This window comes from Tribolium castaneum, chromosome 4, assembly GCF_031307605.1.
Source record: "Tribolium castaneum strain GA2 chromosome 4, icTriCast1.1, whole genome shotgun sequence".
NCBI lineage: Eukaryota > Metazoa > Arthropoda > Insecta > Coleoptera > Tenebrionidae > Tribolium > Tribolium castaneum.
In genome coordinates this window covers 23,066,053-23,086,726 of record NC_087397.1, presented here as the reverse complement: position 1 = coordinate 23,086,726, position 20,674 = coordinate 23,066,053, and the positions used below count along the sequence as shown (strand labels likewise).

General features: G+C 47.1%; 1 long non-coding RNA gene across 1 annotated transcript; it reads left to right on the top strand.

The window, feature by feature from the left end:
- The first annotated feature begins 14,092 nt into the window (after positions 1-14,092).
- LOC107398971 (uncharacterized) lies at positions 14,093-20,674 on the top strand. Its single transcript, XR_010333848.1, has 3 exons — positions 14,093-17,877; positions 17,933-20,166; positions 20,216-20,674. It is a non-coding gene; the product is annotated as an uncharacterized LOC107398971 (long non-coding RNA).

Here is a 20,674-nt window from a genome sequence, read left to right as displayed (position 1 = left end):
CCCGCAAGTCTGGAGACCTGACCTGACCTGACCTGACCTGACCTGACCTGACCTGACCTGACCTGACCTGACCTGACCTGACCTGACCTGACCTTTTTTTTTTTTTTTTTTTTACCGAGGTTGAGGGGAAGCTCTAACAGCCGACCCCCGGGCCTTTGGTGGTACGTTTTTAGCGGCCCGGGGAGTGTGGGGCTCTCACCCACTAAACCCCTTTTCCTCATCAGCAATGTGGCAGCCGACCCGGGACTATCCTTCAAGACATTACTTCGGGTCGGCTGTTCGCTGTTGTCTATGCCATCTGCTAGGGGAGCCTCAGCGTCTAGCGCCTGCGCCCTTTCTCCTTCTCTCTTCCTGTTCTTTGCTTTCCATTATTCTTCGTGCCATAGCTGTGACCGCTTTCCACGTCCTCTCATCCTTTAGCATTTCCCCTACGAGTGCTTCCGGTTCGGGGAATGCCCCCAATATTAGTTCGACTTCGCTCCTTTCCTCCGTCCACCTTGGGCAATCAAAAAATGTATGTTCAGCGTCGTCTCTCGTGCAGTCGCAGTACCAGCAGTCCTCGGTTGCCTCCCTCCCTATCCTAGACAGGTAGGAGGAAAAGCAGCCGTGGCCGGTCATCATCTGTGTGGTGTAAAAGTCTAGCAGGCCGTGCCTCCTCGTCAGCCAGGGCTCAATCTCGGGAATAAGCCTCTTGGTCCAGCTGTGCCGGCTCTCCTTGTCCCACCTATCCTTCCACTGTCGAATAGTTTTTTCCCTTTCCGCTTTCCTGTTTTCGGGTCTCTTGAAGGTCGCCCTCCTCTCCAGTGCCAGCAAGTCCCACGGCACCATGGAACACAGTACTTGGAGAGAGGTGGTCGCCACAGTGCGGTAGGCGCACGCAACCCTTAACATTATTGGTCTCTGAGCCCTGTTTACTTTCTCGGCGTTGCTTAATTTGTCCAGCCCTTTGGACCATATCTCGGACCCGTACATCATTTTGCTGGTGACCGCAGCTGCAATCGTCCTCCGTCTCCCCTCCGAGGCTCCCCGGAGATTCGGGAGAATCCTTGATAGCTTGCCCGTCAACTTGGTGGTCCCCGCAGCGGCTTCCGCTATGTGTTGGGCGAACGTTCTTTTCCTGTCCATGTATACCCCCAGGTATCTGGCGCTCTCGCTGGGTTTTACCACACTGTCGCCGACAGTGAACCTGATGTCAGCGTGGTCTCTCCTGCCCGTCATTATAACGGCCTCGGTCTTCTCCGCCGCTAGCGTTAAGTGTTTGCTACACATCCATCGGTTCACAGTGTCGAGGGCAAGGTTCGCATTATTTTGTAACTCGTCAACCGTCATCCCCATGGCGACCATCGCCAGGTCGTCGGCGAAGGCGAAAAGGCGCACGCCAACGGGAACGTCGAGATGTAGCACCTCGTCGTAAACGAAATTCCAGAGGAGCGGGCCCAGTACCGACCCCTGGGGCACTCCGCATGTCGCGTTGAATCCGTCGCCATGCTGCACGATGATGAATCGATCGGTGAGATACGAGCGCACCAGGTTGACGAGGTACGCACTTATCCCTTTGTCAATCAATGCCTGAATAATGTCGGGCCACCTGACGCTATTGAATGCGTTGGCGACGTCGAGCAATATTAGGGCACACAGCTCCCTTCTGCCGTACGAGCCGGTGGAGCACCACTCGACCACCCTGAGTACATCCTGCATCGCGTCAATGGTCGACCTGCCTCTCACGAAGCCGTACTGGGAGTCGGAGAGCCCGCCCTTGGCTTCGAGCTCGCCGAGCAGTCTGGCAAGTATTAGTTGTTCATAGAACTTCCCCAGGCTATCCAGCACGCATATAGGGCGATATTTGGGTAGTTTGTCGGGCGACTTCTTTGCCTTGGGTATGAGTGCCAATCTGGCCCTCTTCCACTGTTCCGGGAACTTTTGACTTTTTAATAAGTCGTTGACGAGTCCAGAAATGGTCTCGGGAGACGCCGCTACAGCAGCTTGCACTATCTCGGGGCCCAGGCCGTCAGGTCCGGCCGCCTTGCCCATGCGCATTCTCGCCGCCGCGGCCTGTATCTCTTCGTAGGAGAACATTGTCGGTTCGCAGGCCTCTTGCATGTCGTACATGGGAATGGCGCACTGAGGAAACAGTTCACGCGCCGCCCTCCACCTTTCTCGCTCGCTGACTTGTTGTCGAGGGGCCGCCCTCCCAATTGCTATTCTATAGCCCTTACCCCATGGGTCGTGTTCGATGTCTTCTATAAGCCTTTGCCAGGCCTCTGCCTTAGCTTTCTTTATTTCCTTCTTCAGTGCTTTCCTCTCGTCCTTGTAGATCCGCCATAGCTCGGTTTTGCGGTCGTCCCTCGCCCTTCCCGCACGTCGTCGTGCGGCGTTACATCTTTGCCTCGCGTTCCCAACTTCGTCCGTCCACCAGAAGATGGGTTTCCTGTTATTAGCGATTTTCTTGAGGGAGCGCTGGGCAGCCTCGCCAATGGCCCGGCTCACTGAGATCGGGTCGACCGTATTAATTCTGGGTAGAATTTCCGCCAGTTGTTCCCGGAGCTGCTTATCTCGGTCTTTAGTCCATCTGAGCGCGTGCGCCTTTCCTCCGTATCTATGGTCGCCCGTCGCGGGTCTGGCCCTGTGGTCTTCGATGTCGATGGCGATCGCTCGGTGGTCGCTCATGGTTTCCGCTTCGAGAACGGTCCAGTTCCTCACCCTACCTGCCGCACTATCGTCGATGAACGCCAAGTCGACTATGGACGTTCCCCCCGAACCGAGAAATGTTGGGGAGTGTCCGGTGTTAAGGAGGGTCATTCCCAACGCCTCCGTCATCTCGATGACGAGTTGCCCCCTCCTGTCATTCGTCGACGATCCCCACGCTCGGTTCGCTGCGTTGAAGTCGCCAATGAGCAGTTTGTTGCCGTGATGGGTCCTGAGGAATGCTTCCAGCTCTTGGAGTCTTGTCTCAAACGCCGCTGCCGAGATATTCGGCGAGATGTAGCAGCTGATGTAGGTCATGTCGCCAGTCCTGGCCCAGGCAAAACTCGACCCATTTCCACTATCGGTGATGTTTAAACTCCGATCAGTTATTTTTATAGCTGCGCTCCCTGTGTCGTCAACGAGCCATGCTTCCTTTTCGGCAAGGGTTAAGTTAGGTTCGCTTACCGTAACGACCGACGCCTCCAATTCGTGTGTCAGTTTGGCCAGCATAGCGTGGGCCATTCTGCTCCGGTTAGTATTAAGTTGTATCACTCTCGTCTTTTTGTAGAGGTGTTATTCGCACCTGTACTCCTCCTCATCTTTTCCACAAGTATTCGATACTTCGGGCAGGCCATGGAATCGGCCCTATGCCCTTGCTGTTCGCATTCGTAACAGTGGGGTTCGTTTTGACAGGCTTTTGCGTGGTGCCCCCAGCGCCCGCACTTTAAGCATCTGCCTCCCTTCTCGGTGTTGTTTTCGCCGGCTTTCTCTTTACATTCTTTAGCGCGGTGGCCGTACTTGAGACACCTATGGCATCTCTCTGGTCTCAGCTTCTCTACTATTCTGCACATAGTCCACCCGATTATGACCTTCCTCTTTTGTAGGAGATGCAATGCCTCGGTCTCCGGCACTAGCACCGTCGCCGTCTGTTTGTTCGTTCGCTCGTTAGAATGGAACGAACGCACCTGCGTATCTTCTGGGCATGCCGTTTTTTCGGTGTAGTGTTGTTGTATCGCTAGGCGTACCTCCTCTTCTGTGGTCTCTTTGTCGATGCCCGTTATTATCAGTTCTTTCCTCGCCGTGGTTATCTTTGCTTCAGCCTTGTTTCCGAGTTTCTCTTCAATGGCCGTCCTAAATTTCTCGCAGTTTCCCTTCCCTTTTTCGGTCAGGTTGATCTTGATTCTACCGTCGCTCGTCTCGTAGACACCCTTGACCGTGACACCGATCTCTTCCACGTTGATCTCGCCCTTGAGCCGTTTCAGCATGCTGGCGTAGGTTTGCTCGTCGGTCTCAGCTTTGCTTACGGTTATGGTTTTGATGGTTCTGCGTCGTTTAGTCTTTTGCTCTTCCCATTCTTCACTCTCTGGTTCGGGTTCACTCGCTCCCGCTGTGGATTTTCTATTCCTTGCTCGCGGGACATATACTTCAGCCATCATCTCCGTGTCGTATAGGGCCCATTCAGTAATCTTTCTCGTTTCAAACTTTTGGCTATTCGGTTCATCGATCAACGAATATAGCCGAAACTTTTTGATCCCCTTGTTACTTGCCAGGGTGGCTACTTTGCGCATTCCGTTCATTAGGTTCTTCCTTCGATTCTGATGATCCTTGCCTATGTTAAGTAGTATAGAGCGCCCGATTATGTCTTCTACCCTTTCGCCATTCTCGAGTTCGATGGTCCTGGATTTCGTCACACATAGCGCGGTTCCCGGTGTAGGAACACTCGTCGCCGTCGCTGGTGCGATTTCCGGAAACCTAGTCGTGAGCCTTTCTGCGACATCCTCTCCGCTTGCCGCTTCGACGACGACCACCTGGTCTTCGCATTTCACTGCGTCGTTGCGTACAAAGGTCGTCTTTGCGTATGCTTGATTCGTCCATTTCAGGTCGATCAGTTTTTCGAAGTTCTCGGCAGTTACGTTTTCCTTAAGACCCTCATATACTTGTGGGGTGGTCTGGTCGTGCGGTGTTTTCTCCTGTGGTTGTCTGTTCATTCTTCTCAGCTCTTCGTTCTCTTGTCTCAGTCTCTCTACTTCGGACCGCAGTGAGAGAATTTCTTCGTTGTGTGTTTCTTCTTTCCGGGCTAGTTCATCAGCGTGCCCTTCGCCTAACGCCTCGGTCTGTATGTCGACATCAATTTGTATTTTTTCGGGCTCAATGTATCTGTGTGATTCGACCCACGCCCTCACAGAAGTTCGACTAAGAATCTCCACCTGCCTTTTGAGTCTTGCCGATAGGTCCTTGATTTCCCTTTTCGTGTTGTTTTCAATTCTCCTTTCGAGATCCAAACCTAGTTTAATTACCATGTCCAGTGCTTCTGTTAGCACAAAGGCCTCTGGACTCTCAACCTTTTTGTAGGGTTCTATGCTCCTTTCGTAGCCTGGAGACATATCCGTGTACTTCCGTTTCTTATCGGCACTTCCTAGCGAGTGGCTTCTTGATATTTTCTCGTACAGTGTTTGCCTGCTTCCTCGTTTGAAGTCAGTAGCTTTCGGTGACGCCTCGGCCTGACTCCTCACCGAAGGTGTCTGAACAGTCGTTGGCTGACCGTCAGGGAGAGCCTGTCCAACCACTCCCTCACCGACGGGTACTAGGGTATCCCTCCCTTGCACCGTAAGTTTCTTCCTTGATTCGTCGCTCATGATTGTCTTATTTTGATTAGAGAGAATTTTATAGAGGCTCTCTAAACCTCGCAGCCCCGAAACCGCGCGGCCCCCGTTTCCAGACCACGTCTGGAGTTACGGTGTGATCTTGACTGGTTTTGGTCCGCCCCGGGTATTTGATTTCCCCGGTACCACCCATATCTGGGAGGCTTTCCCCTATCCGCCACCTGGGGAGGCGCCCGATGGAAGACCAGCCAAACTTCACACGGGGACCTGACCTGACCTGACCTGACCTGACCTGACCTGACCTGACCTGACCTGACCTGACCTGACCTGACCTGACCTGACCTGCTTATGACCATGATTGCATCTGTCGGAGCGGTTCTGTATGCTGAGGCTATTCTAATGGCCAGTCTTCGCTGTAGTGAAAATAGTTTTTTTTTGTAGGACTCTATAGTCATGGCGTTATGCCATATAGGTGCGCCGTATAACATGGCCGAGTGGGCGACGGATGACAGCATCCTTCGCTTTGAGGAACTTGGTCCGCCTATGTTGGGCATTACTGATGATAAGGCTGTAATTGTCTTTTCAACTTTAATTGCGGTTTGTTGTATGTGTTGTTTAAAACCGCAGTTCTGATCTATCCATACCCCTAGATATTTTATAGAACTTTTTGGGCTGATCTCTGTTCCTAACACGTTAATTTTAACTGCCGGAGGTTTGCGTTTGCATCTAAGGAGTATGCATTCAGTTTTCTCGGGGGCTAGTTTTAAGCGCTTGGTCTCCATCCAGTCTGCTATCTGCGCTACTACATGATTTGCTGTTTCTTCCAAGTCGTCTATCTGCTTACAGGTGATAATAACAGCCAGGTCATCTGCGTATCCTATAAGTTTGACATTTTCCGACGTTGCTATGCGAAGGACACTGTCATACATTACGTTCCAAAGTAGGGCGGCAAGGACAGATCCTTGGGGAACTCCGCTGTTCACTTTGACCGTGTCTCCGTAGTCTGTAATGATTTTCCTGTTGTTGAGGTAATCTCTAATAGTATTTATTAGGCTCGGTGATATTCCCTTCTGTTTCAGCTCTTCTAAAATTATCTGCCAAGACGCTGAGTTAAAGGCGTTTTGGACATCAAAAGTGATCATAAGGCACGTCTTTCTATGCCTATAGGAAGGTAGCTTTTCCTGTTCCGCTGTCCGTATAACCTCATCAATCGCATGAACGGTTGAGACGCCCTTTCTGAAACCAAACTGAAACGGTGAGAGCCCTCCGCGTTGCTCAATTTCGTCGTCTAATCTCTTGTACAGTAGGTACTCATATAGCTTTCCTGACGCATCTAGGATGCAGATCGGTCGGAATGCATTAGCTGTTCTGTTTAGTTTGCCCGGTTTTGGCAGGAGAATCAGACGTGCGATCTTCCAGCAGTCCGGGAATGTGGAGTCTTTAGCGCACCTGTTAAAGATTTCAAGCAGCGTATCCGGGCGTTCTTCTACCATGATCTTGATGATTTCTCCAGGGACCCCATCTGGACCTGGTGCTTTGCCGGATTTGAGTCTTCTGGCGGCATCCCGCAGCTCATCGTGGGTAAAATCAGGGATCGGTTTGCAGTTTTCTTTGATCCAGTCAACATCGGCGTGTAATGGAAACAGTATGGCTACAATGTTGTTCAGTTGCTCTCTCGGCAGCTTGACAGGGCAAGCCTGGCCTGTTCTTTTCATTACTGTCTGATAACCGTTTCCCCAAAGGTCGTCTTCGAGCGATAGACACAACTCCTTCCATTTCTCAGATTTTGCTTTCTGTATTTCGTCTCGTAGCATCTTCTGTGCTTGTTTGAGTTTGGAAGTAGTTCCATCGATTAACATCACTGAGACTTGTCTTTTAGATCGGAGTCGAGTTATGGTGCGACGGAACTTCAAAGCATTTTTCCGCAAGTTGGCTATTTTTTCGTTCCACCAGTAGACGGGTCTTCGATTTCGGAAACATCTTTTTTTTGGCATAGCGGCGTTGCAGGCTCTCTGTAGGATCTTATTTAGACTCGCTGGTGTTGATTCGCAGGTTGCTTCTCTCAGTTTGGACAGTAGCTTATCTTTGTCTAAACGTTTTAGATTCCAGCCCGTATAACCTGAGGTTTGGCAGGTCGTTCCCGCATTATCGTCCCACGTAAACGCAATATATTTATGGTCGCTTAACGATTCGGCATCAAGGGTTCTCCAATTGCTCAACTTATGAACTAGATAAGTTGGAACTAGCGTTAGGTCAATAATAGATTGGGCTAGTCCTCTTTGAAAGGTGTACTCATCATGTTTATTAGCCGCTGTTAGGTCGTGCTGTGCTATCCAATCGGCCAGGAGAGATCCTCGCCTATCACTGTATGGCATACCCCATTCGGTGGATTTGGCGTTGAAGTCTCCGGTTACGATTACCGGGTCTGACTGCGTTTGCATTGAGGTGGTTAGACTCTCAAGCACGTTAATAAACTCCCCGATTGTAGAGTTGGGGGAGATATAGCAACTGTACACGGTGACTACACTTGTCGAGATCCAAGTGAACCCTGACCCGCTCCCTGAGCATTTAAGTTGTACATGCTTGGAAAGGATGTTAATTGCGGTATCTTTTCGAATGTCGTGTAGGTATCTTGGGTTATCGACAACCTTCAGGTTTGGTTCACTTAGTAGAACGATGTCGGAGTTGGTCTCAGAGGCGGTTTTGTGCAGAATGTCGTGGGCTCTTCTGCTCCGGTTCGCATTTAACTGAAGAAAACTGATCATTTTGTATTAGTAGTAGTCTGCCCGCTAGATTTTTTCCTAAGGGGGCAGTTTCCTGCGTTTGCACGATGTCCAGCAACATTGCAAATTGGACAGAACATTTCATTTTTGCATTCGGCAGCTTTGTGATCATTTTTGCCGCACTTTAGACACAGTTTTGAGCGGTCAGGGCCTTTACAGGTGTCCGCCCTATGTCCTGTCTCCCAGCATCTAAAACACTTGTTTTCTGGTTGCCTGGGTCGGATTTGACAGAGGGTTAATCCGATTCGGAGTTCCTTGCTTTGAACCAGTGCGTCAGCCGTTACTTTTGTAGACTGGATAATTGCTGTCTTAGTGTTTCCCCATGCCGGCCTTAATTGGATGTGTGTATCTTCTAGCGAGATACCGCTTCTCTCGATGGCTTTTTCCACGTCGTCGTTTGTGGCTAAAGCATCTAAGCCCCTTATTAGCAGCGTATTCTGGGTTGGTTGTCCAACTACTCTAATTCTCTGGGCTGATTGGATGTTGGCTAGTTCTTCCTTAATTTTAGTGGCTGCCTTGGGGTTTGGTCTTATTCTGAGGAGTAGATTCCCTTCCCTGGTTTGACGACACCCTATTACATTGTCTTCCTGTTGAGACTTGGAAAGCCCAGATTTAACTTCTTTTAAAAGATCGGCGTAGGTTTTTCCCTCATTAGCTGTGAGAATTATACCTTCTTGAGCCACTCGTTCATGGTTGGCGGTTCTTCTGGAGGATCTATTCTTGGTTGGGTCTTCAGGAATGTATATTGTGGCCTTCAAGTCTTTAAGAGAGTACTCTAAAGCCTTTCTGATGTTTTCTCTTGATTTAGGGTCGTCCACTAGGATCGCCACAGCCAGTAGTTTGGAGGAGGCCTTCATGGAAGCTTTGTTTAGATTAGTCGCTGCTTCAAGATAGCTAGGAGTTGACTCTTCTACAGTTGCCAAAAATGTGGACCGCTTGTTCTGCCCGAGATGTTCCTTTTCTAAGTCGTCTCCCTCTACCTGGATTTCACTTTGGCACGAGATATGTACGACTTTCCCTGGCTTAATTTTGTTCTCTTTAGCGAGGGCTAAGAGGTGTGGGACCCTGCTTGCAACTTTCCGGAAAACGCTTTTGTTTGTCAGGTCTTTTGTATCCCCTATTATTACCAAGTCTGAGTCGGTACTCGAAGAGAATAAGTTTCCACTCTTTGTACTAGTGGTCGTGTATGCTTTTTCTGGCCAGGAACGAGAGAATAAGTTCTCTAGTTCAGGCCCAGTAACTTGTTGGTCGATAGCTTGTCTGATTTCTTCCGTGTTTTGGTCTTCCCATCTTCTGATTAGGGCAATATCTCGTTGACATGCACAAGATGGTTCGTCTTCCGTTTGAGTGCCGATGGTAACCATAGATGGTTCAGTCTGGGTTCCTGTTTCATTGCTTTGGAGTGACTTTTCAGATTTTATATCGTCCCCCACATAGGTGTCCGTTTGGTTATCTTTCAGCAGCTTACCAAGGTTATCAACAGTTACCCGGTGAAGGAGCCCTTTTAATACTGTTATGGACTTCTTTATTTCTCTCTTGGTGTTTGGGTTCTTTGAGACTTCACTTGTAAGCCTCTCCATTTCTCGGTGCGTTGCCTCGACAGCTTTGCATAATTTCTTCCATTCGTCGTTTGTTCCCGCTTGCTGAGCGGTGCTTTTAGGCGTGTCCTCGCGTTTTCTCTTGGGTTGCCTTTCATCTGTAATCTCTTCTGGAGAGCTAAATACACTTACGGTGTCGTATCCCAAGTTTCTTCCTTCTTCTTTCTTCGGGCTCTCTGTCTTCAATGATCTTTTTGGAGTTTTCGGTAGTTCCCCCTGTGTAGATTTCGGGCTGCTCCAAGATCCAGAAACATCCAGCAGTAGAAACCTGTCTCCAGCGTCAAAGCTTTGTGAGCTATTCCCAATACCCATATATGCTTCTCGTCCAGTGCTGGCTCTGCGACCGCTAACTTCCTCCGTCGTCGTTGTAGAAATGTTACGCGCTCTACTTTCGCGACCTTCAGTTATGGTTGTAGGCTCACCTTCTTTAGGGTTGGAGTTGATATTCATCTAATATCCCACGAATTAGGACCAAGTATTCGTCGTCTCCCAGCAGTGGGCCTATACCGAGAGAAGGGCTTCCTACTGTGGGGTGCGCCTGGTGCCCCACAGGTTTTTACGAGCATCTCTCGGTTTATTATAGAGGTTTTTCTCCTCGCAAGCCGGCCGTTTAAGGCAAGCCTCCCGGTTGCGGGTCCCCGAAAACGTACCCCTGCCGCGCTCAGCAAAGGTTGTTGAATTCGGGCCGCAATTACGGTTTTAAGCAGGCAGGCTACGCTCCACCTCCTGTAGCTCGGATCTACCCCGGGTTTGCCAGTTCCCGTACCACCTAATCTCTTAGGTGGGTCCTGAGGTTTGAGCCGTCCTTTGTTTTTCCTTGCTCCTCTTTGGCCTTACTGGCATGGGTGTCCCTGCCAGGAGTCTCTTCCGTGACTCCCGCCAGCATTGCCCGCAGATTCGTTGCAAGTACTTAAGCCCTCCCACCAACGACAAGGTCTCACGGCTCCTTGGGAGGGGACCTTTTTTTTTTTTTTTTTTTTAAGAGGATTAGGAAATCTGCTGGACAGACACCCGGAGGAAGATGTTCAACCCTCCGGGTAGTGTCGGGTTGAGCGACCACCGGATCCCAGCTCGACCGACTAAAACCCTTCCCTCTCTTCACGGTTAGCCCCACCCGGAACCGCCTCTCGGCATTACTTCGGGTGGGCTGTGGGATTCCTTCTACTACAGTTCTTCTTTGTCTTTCTGCTTAAGGATTTCTGTTAGCAGTCCACTTATTTTAGCCCAGTTTTCCGGGGATTCCAGCATTACCCCGATAATGTTTTCTCTTGACAGATGTACTCCAACGTCGTCTCTGAAGTCTTTCCAGCGTGGGCAGTATAGGATATGTTCTGCCGAGTCACGTTCCCCGCAGTAGATGCACTCATCGTCAGGGCATCTTTGTATTCCGCTAAGATATGATCGAAAGTTTCCGTGGCCCGTTAAAAACTGCGTCAGGTAATAGTTAAGGGTTCCATGATCTCTTTGGAGCCATGCCCGCAAGTCTGGAATGAGTTTAGAGGTCCAGCATTTCCGACCAGTCCACTCTCGTTGCCATTTGTTGATGAGTTTGTCTCTGGCGTCCGATCTGCTCATCCCGTAAAAGATGTCTTTTCGTTCTGTCGCTTGAAGGTGAACCGGGGGGATTCCGCTTATGACCATGATTGCATCTGTCGGAGCGGTTCTGTATGCTGAGGCTATTCTAATGGCCAGTCTTCGCTGTAGTGAAAATAGTTTTTTTTTGTAGGACTCTATAGTCATGGCGTTATGCCATATAGGTGCGCCGTATAACATGGCCGAGTGGGCGACGGATGACAGCATCCTTCGCTTTGAGGAACTTGGTCCGCCTATGTTGGGCATTACTGATGATAAGGCTGTAATTGTCTTTTCAACTTTAATTGCGGTTTGTTGTATGTGTTGTTTAAAACCGCAGTTCTGATCTATCCATACCCCTAGATATTTTATAGAACTTTTTGGGCTGATCTCTGTTCCTAACACGTTAATTTTAACTGCCGGAGGTTTGCGTTTGCATCTAAGGAGTATGCATTCAGTTTTCTCGGGGGCTAGTTTTAAGCGCTTGGTCTCCATCCAGTCTGCTATCTGCGCTACTACATGATTTGCTGTTTCTTCCAAGTCGTCTATCTGCTTACAGGTGATAATAACAGCCAGGTCATCTGCGTATCCTATAAGTTTGACATTTTCCGACGTTGCTATGCGAAGGACACTGTCATACATTACGTTCCAAAGTAGGGCGGCAAGGACAGATCCTTGGGGAACTCCGCTGTTCACTTTGACCGTGTCTCCGTAGTCTGTAATGATTTTCCTGTTGTTGAGGTAATCTCTAATAGTATTTATTAGGCTCGGTGATATTCCCTTCTGTTTCAGCTCTTCTAAAATTATCTGCCAAGACGCTGAGTTAAAGGCGTTTTGGACATCAAAAGTGATCATAAGGCACGTCTTTCTATGCCTATAGGAAGGTAGCTTTTCCTGTTCCGCTGTCCGTATAACCTCATCAATCGCATGAACGGTTGAGACGCCCTTTCTGAAACCAAACTGAAACGGTGAGAGCCCTCCGCGTTGCTCAATTTCGTCGTCTAATCTCTTGTACAGTAGGTACTCATATAGCTTTCCTGACGCATCTAGGATGCAGATCGGTCGGAATGCATTAGCTGTTCTGTTTAGTTTGCCCGGTTTTGGCAGGAGAATCAGACGTGCGATCTTCCAGCAGTCCGGGAATGTGGAGTCTTTAGCGCACCTGTTAAAGATTTCAAGCAGCGTATCCGGGCGTTCTTCTACCATGATCTTGATGATTTCTCCAGGGACCCCATCTGGACCTGGTGCTTTGCCGGATTTGAGTCTTCTGGCGGCATCCCGCAGCTCATCGTGGGTAAAATCAGGGATCGGTTTGCAGTTTTCTTTGATCCAGTCAACATCGGCGTGTAATGGAAACAGTATGGCTACCATGTTGTTCAGTTGCTCTCTCGGCAGCTTGAAAGGGCAAGCCTGGCCTGTTCTTTTCATTACTGTCTGATAACCGTTTCCCCAAAGGTCGTCTTCGAGCGATAGACACAACTCCTTCCATTTCTCAGATTTTGCTTTCTGTATTTCGTCTCGTAGCATCTTCTGTGCTTGTTTGAGTTTGGAAGTAGTTCCATCGATTAACATCACTGAGACTTGTCTTTTAGATCGGAGTCGAGTTATGGTGCGACGGAACTTCAGAGCATTTTTCCGCAAGTTGGCTATTTTTTCGTTCCACCAGTAGACGGGTCTTCGATTTCGGAAACATCTTTTTTTTGGCATAGCGGCGTTGCAGGCTCTCTGTAGGATCTTATTTAGACTCGCTGGTGTTGATTCGCAGGTTGCTTCTCTCAGTTTGGACAGTAGCTTATCTTTGTCTAAACGTTTTAGATTCCAGCCCGTATAACCTGAGGTTTGGCAGGTCGTTCCCGCATTATCGTCCCACGTAAACGCAATATATTTATGGTCGCTTAACGATTCGGCATCAAGGGTTCTCCAATTGCTCAACTTATGAACTAGATAAGTTGGAACTAGCGTTAGGTCAATAATAGATTGGGCTAGTCCTCTTTGGAAGGTGTACTCATCATGTTTATTAACCGCTGTTAGGTCGTGCTGTGCTATCCAATCGGCCAGGAGAGATCCTCGCCTATCACTGTATGGCATACCCCATTCGGTGGATTTGGCGTTGAAGTCTCCGGTTACGATTACCGGGTCTGACTGCGTTTGCATTGAGGTGGTTAGACTCTCAAGCACGTTAATAAACTCCCCGATTGTAGAGTTGGGGGAGATATAGCAACTGTACACGGTGACTACACTTGTCGAGATCCAAGTGAACCCTGACCCGCTCCCTGAGCATTTAAGTTGTACATGCTTGGAAAGGATGTTAATTGCGGTATCTTTTCGAATGTCGTGTAGGTATCTTGGGTTATCGACAACCTTCAGGTTTGGTTCACTTAGTAGAACGATGTCGGAGTTGGTCTCAGAGGCGGTTTTGTGCAGAATGTCGTGGGCTCTTCTGCTCCGGTTCGCATTTAACTGAAGAAAACTGATCATTTTGTATTAGTAGTAGTCTGCCCGCTAGATTTTTTCCTAAGGGGGCAGTTTCCTGCGTTTGCACGATGTCCAGCAACATTGCAAATTGGACAGAACATTTCATTTTTGCATTCGGCAGCTTTGTGATCATTTTTGCCGCACTTTAGACACAGTTTTGAGCGGTCAGGGCCTTTACAGGTGTCCGCCCTATGTCCTGTCTCCCAGCATCTAAAACACTTGTTTTCTGGTTGCCAGGGTCGGATTTGACAGAGGGTTAATCCGATTCGGAGTTCCTTGCTTTGAACCAGTGCGTCAGCCGTTACTTTTGTAGACTGGATAGACGACACCCTATTACATTGTCTTCCTGTTGAGACTTGGAAAGCCCAGATTTGACTTCTTTTAAAAGGTCGGCGTAGGTTTTTCCCTCATTAGCTGTGAGAATTATACCTTCTTGAGCCACTCGTTCATGGTTGGCGGTTCTTCTGGAGGATCTATTCTTGGTTGGGTCTTCAGGAATGTATATTGTGGCCTTCAAGTCTTTAAGAGAGTACTCTAAAGCCTTTCTGATGTTTTCTCTTGATTTAGGGTCGTCCACTAGGATCGCCACAGCCAGTAGTTTGGAGGAGGCCTTCATGGAAGCTTTGTTTAGATTAGTCGCTGCTTCAAGATAGCTAGGAGTTGACTCTTCTACAGTTGCCAAAAATGTGGACCGCTTGTTCTGCCCGAGATGTTCCTTTTCTAAGTCGTCTCCCTCTACCTGGATTTCACTTTGGCACGAGATATGTACGACTTTCCCTGGCTTAATTTTGTTCTCTTTAGCGAGGGCTAAGAGGTGTGGGACCCTGCTTGCAACTTTCCGGAAAACGCTTTTGTTTGTCAGGTCTTTTGTATCCCCTATTATTACCAAGTCTGAGTCGGTACTCGAAGAGAATAAGCTTCCACTCTTTGTACTAGTGGTCGTGTATGCTTTTTCTGGCTAGGAACGAGAGAATAAGTTCTCTAGTTCAGGCCCAGTAACTTGTTGGTCGATAGCTTGTCTGATTTCTTCCGTGTTTTGGTCTTCCCATCTTCTGATTAGGGCAATATCTCGTTGACATGCACAAGATGGTTCGTCTTCCGTTTGAGTGCCGATGGTAACCATAGATGGTTCAGTCTGGGTTCCTGTTTCATTGCTTTGGAGTGACTTTTCAGATTTTATATCGTCCCCCACATAGGTGTCCGTTTGGTTATCTTTCAGCAGCTTACCAAGGTTATCAACAGTTACCCGGTGAAGGAGCCCTTTTAATACTGTTATGGACTTCTTTATTTCTCTCTTGGTGTTTGGGTTCTTTGAGACTTCACTTGTAAGCCTCTCCATTTCTCGGTGCGTTGCCTCGACAGCTTTGCATAATTTCTTCCATTCGTCGTTTGTTCCCGCTTGCTGAGCGGTGCTTTTAGGCGTGTCCTCGCGTTTTCTCTTGGGTTGCCTTTCATCTGTAATCTCTTCTGGAGAGCTAAATACACTTACGGTGTCGTATCCCAAGTTTCTTCCTTCTTCTTTCTTCGGGCTCTCTGTCTTCAATGATCTTTTTGGAGTTTTCGGTAGTTCCCCCTGTGTAGATTTCGGGCTGCTCCAAGATCCAGAAACATCCAGCAGTAGAAACCTGTCTCCAGCGTCAAAGCTTTGTGAGCTATTCCCAATACCCATATATGCTTCTCGTCCAGTGCTGGCTCTGCGACCGCTAACTTCCTCCGTCGTCGTTGTAGAGATGTGGCTTCTTGATATTTTCTCGTACAGTGTTTGCCTGCTTCCTCGTTTGAAGTCAGTAGCTTTCGGTGACGCCTCGGCCTGACTCCTCACCGAAGGTGTCTGAACAGTCGTTGGCTGACCGTCGGGGAGAGCCTGTCCAACCACTCCCTCACCGACGGGTACTAGGGTATCCCTCCCTTGCACCGTAAGTTTCTTCCTTGATTCGTCGCTCATGATTGTCTTATTTTGATTAGAGAGAATTTTATAGAGGCTCTCTAAACCTCGCAGCCCCGAAACCGCGCGGCCCCCGTTTCCAGACCACGTCTGGAGTTACGGTGTGATCTTGACTGGTTTTGGTCCGCCCCGGGTATTTGATTTCCCCGGTACCACCCATATCTGGGAGGCTTTCCCCTATCCGCCACCTGGGGAGGCGCCCGATGGAAGACCAGCCAAACTTCACACGGGTTGGGAGGGGACCTGACCTGACCTGACCTGACCTGACCTGACCTGACCTGACCTGACCTGACCTGACCTGACCTGACCTGACCTGACTTTTTTTTTTTTAACGAGGTTTTGGGGAAAGCTCATAGCCTAACCCCCGGATCTTTGATGTTCCAGTGATCCGGGGAGTGTAGGATTCTAACCCACTAAAACCCCATTTCCTCTGTTTATTTCCGCAGTCGCCACCCGGGGTATCGCCTTTCGGCATTTCTTCCCAGATAGTGCCTACTTTAGCCTTTGCCTAGTCTTCTATTCTATTTGTTTATTTTTACTCCATCTTTGTTTTTCTCTCTCATAATACTTCTAATCATATTGAATACAGCGTCACTTGTGTCTTCTTCTCCAGTTAATAAAGTGCTTATTGTTTCCTCGTTTATTATTCTACCGCAGCGTGTTTCGGCTTCTAGTCTAACATTTTCCCAACGAACGCATTGGAAGATCGTGTGTCTTGCGTCATCGGTTTCCCAGTCGCAATACTGGCACCTAGCATGGTCCTGTTTTTTTATTCTTTGTAGATACCTCCCGAAGGCCCCATGGCCCGTGAGTGCCTGTGTCACGTGGTGGTCAACGCCTACTACCTTCCTATTAATCCACAGCTCTATATTTTTTATGAAAACTTTTGTCCATCCTTCGTATGTATTCCAACTTTCCTGCCATTTTTGTAAAAGTTCTTTTTGAGCCTGCTCTTTTTCATTTTTTTGGTATATTTTGCAGCGTTCTTGCACCTTCAATTGTACCGGCGGCACTCCTGCGATAACCAGTAGAGCCTTAGTTGGTGAAGTCCTATAAGCCATTGTAATTCTAAGGGCCATGCGTCTGGTAATTCTTTCTAGTTTAGCTAGATAAGCATTATATTTAAGCACTTTTGACCAAGTAGGAACTGCGTAATAGATTATTGAGGTTACCACTGAAGTCAGCACTTTTCTTTTTAACAATGATGGGCCTCCTATGTTCGGGAGCACTCGAGACAGTTTTCCCATAACTTTGTCCGCCTTTTTACTAACATAGTTTACATGCGCCTTCATTGTAATATCTTTATCCAATACAATGCCCATATAGTTAAGATTAGGTTTTGTTGTGATTTCCAGCTCCCCAATTCTAACCGTCAGTTCTCGTAGTTTTCGTCGTCCACTCATCAGGATCATTTCGGTCTTATGTAAGCACAGTCTAATACCCATATTCTGTAGCTTATCTATTATATTTCGAATTGCATATTCCGCTTTATCTCTTAGTCTATCCACACATACATCTGTCACTACGACAGCAAGATCGTCGGCATATGCAACGGTATAAACTCCATCTTCCATGTCCAGGCGTAGAATTTGATCGTAGAAGAGGTTCCACAAGGTAGGTCCGAGGACCGAGCCCTGTGGAACACCACAGGTCATACGTATCTTTTTTCTTTCTGCGGTTTCTATATACCTGTCTGTTAGGTAGGATTTTATGATGATGTTAAGGTATCTACTTACACCGCTGCGTTCCAGGGCCGCTATTATACCATCCCACGGAGCTGAGTTAAACGCGTTTTCAATGTCCAACGTAAGTAATAAGTATAAGTATAAGTATAAGTATAAGTAAGCAGAATTTTTTCCTCTTATAAGATATTTTTTCCTCTATGCTATTAGGTGCCTCTAAAACCTTGGTAATTGCATCTATTGTCGACTTGCCGCTTCTGAAGCCATATTGATGTTCATGCGGAATACCGCGTTCTCGCAGTTCTTTTTCCAGCCTGCGTTTGATAACTGTTTCTAAGAGTTTACCGGACACGTTTAGAAGACATATTGGTCTGTATGTAGGACTATCGCTTGGACACTTCTTGGGCTTCTCTATAAGTACCAGCCTTGCTGACTTCCAGATTTCCGGAAATTCGCCACGATTTAGGCAGGAATTAAACACAACTGCGACCTCATCTGGGCATGTTTTAGCAGCTAACTTGACTACTTCCGGAAGTAAGTAATCCAACCCTGGTGCTTTTTTTGTTTTAATACATTTAGCTGCTTCTAGGATTTCCTGCGTACTTATTGGGACTGGCACAACTTCAGTACCATCTATTGACCACCGCCTAGTTGGGTGATTGGGAAAAAGTTTTTGTACTTGACTTATAATTTGCTCATCTTTTAGCGTTGTTTGAGGCCTAAGTCCTAGTCTGCCCATAACTATTTTGTATGCCTTACCCCAGATATCACCTTCCAGCTTGTCACAAAGCTCCTTCCAGCATTTGTCTTTTTGTTTCTTTATTTGAGTTTTTAAAGCTCTTTTGGCCCCTATGTATTCTTTATAATCTTCTTCAGTGTGTTGTTGCTTTTTTCTTAGACGAAGATATCTTCTTCTAAGTTTCATACAGCAGATTCTTGTTTCAGAAATCTCTTTCGTCCACCAGAAAACTGAACGGCGCCTTGACGTTTTCTGTCGCATAGGTAAATATTTATTACAAAACTCAGTAATTTGCTGGATCATTTCGGTTGGTGTACAAGTTTCTTTTTTGAGCATTGGAGTTAAGGTTGCCATTGCCTCTACTGTGGCCCAGGATTTAGGTGTTATCTTCCATCCACCGGTTTCATATAATGTTTTTGGCATGGAAAATTCAGCACATATTGAAAATTTGATAGTTTGGTGGTCGGACAGGTTTTCCTGAGTATCAACCCTCCAGTCCCGTATCCTTCCCCCAACTTTTGTAGTCGCAAGCGTCACATCGATAACGGAGCTTCCACCGGGCCCAATAAACGTAGCCTCGTCTCCTTTATTTAGTACTATAAGGTTGTTAGACTCTACAAACTCCTCTAGAAGGATGCCCCTACGGTTAGTAACAGACGATCCGAAGATCGGCGATTTTGCGTTTAGATCCCCTGAGATAATCGTTTCTAGATTACCTTCCCTTACTCGCTGCTCCAAGCTTTCCAGAAGCAGAATAAAGTCTTCCTCGCTCCCATTAGGAGAAAAGTAGGTAGACACAATTCGTAGCGATGGTAGATCGGCCGCTAGATAATCTTTATCACAGATCAGGTTATTATAAGACACTTCATTTCCCATCACAATAAAACTACCACAGTTCGTATCACAGATAAGTCTTTGAGCTTTTTTACTATTAGGCTCCTGTCCAAGAAGGATGTCTATTCTTTCTTCTTGCATTATTTTGTTAGCCAAGTCGTGGGCAGCTGCGCACCGATTCATATTAAGCTGCATAAATCTTATTTGTTTGTTAGCCATTTAGAATAATTGTTGTCTTTCGCCCCTCCTTGCTAAACTAAGTGCCTTCTTGAAAGCTTTGCAGCGGCCACCTCCGGTTTTATGTCCTTGAACAGCACAAATAGGGCAATATTCTTCATTTTCACAGGTTTTGGATGCGTGACCTTTTTGTCCGCATTTAAAGCACAAATCCTTTCTATCTGTTCCATCGCATTGAGCTGCCTCATGGTCAAAAGCCCAACATTTAAAACACCTTTTCAAGTCTATCCGTTTTTCTACGCTGCACTTTACTAAACCAACCCGCAGGTAACGCGATTCTATTATTTTATCTGATGTTCTCTGGTCTACTGTAGCTGTTACTGCCAAGGTCCTGTCTCGATTAGGGCGAGGGTCACCTATTTTTATATAAGTCTCTTCATTGGGCTCTATTGCTTCTTTTATTGCTGTTTCTATCAGGCGTTCATTAAAAAAAAAACTCGCAGCATGCGTTGAATTTTTTACGTATTTCTTAGCTAGTGCCTATGGTACAAATTTGGCATTGTATTGTTGGTTGCCTATTAAACCAGAACCTGACATTTTTTCGTTCCCGCCAGTTTCTACCAAAACGAGCTTGGTTTTTGTGTGATTTTCGTGGTTGTTGTTTCTGTTTTCCGAACATAGACCGAATATACCGAATAAACCGAATAAAAAAACAGTATTTTTCAATACTAAATTTCGTGTTTTCTTGATTTGTAATCATGGTGTATACCAGTGAACAAAAAGCCTTTTTGTTGGAAAGTTATTTCCGAAATGGAGAGAAAGTGAACGGTGTTTGGAAATATTCAATTCAACCGTGCCTGGAGGAATTTCGAGAAGCTTTTCCTGAGGTTATCGTCTATGAAGAATTTAAAAACTCTTTTCACTGAAATGTGAGCTTGTCTCGTGGAACTGCGTCCACCTCGCGTACAACAGAACATTTTCATGAAGCTGTGGAAGAACCTCTTCATCCAGAAAAATAGGTGTTTGGGCGGCTATCAGCAAAAGAAGAATTGTCGGTCCAATTTTGTTTCAAGGTTGAGTGTTTTTTCGTAATGTTAGAGCTAAAACTACAGTTTGATGTAGTTTTCAGGAACACTAACTGCAGTACGTTATCGCGAAGAAATTCTTACGCCTTTTATCGAAGAACTTCACGATGAAGAATTACGAGATGGTTTGTTTCAACAAGATGGTGCAACAGCGCAGTGCACAGCAGAAACTTCAGACTTTCTGAGAACGTTTTTTGATGACAGAATAATTAGCAGGAATACAGCAAATGATTATCCCCCAAGATCATGTGATTTAACGCCTTGCGACTTTTATCTTTGGCCACGCATTAAAAATTCAATTTTTGTTACACCAATTCCAACTATTGATGAATTAAGACGACGCATTCAACAGAAATTAATGAAATTAACGAAAATCCACTTGAACTGACTAATGGGTTAAACAGTGTTCGAAGGCGTTGTGTTATGTGTGTTGAGCAACAAGGAAGACATTTCCAACAGTTTTTATAGTTAATAAATAAATATTTTTACGAAAATG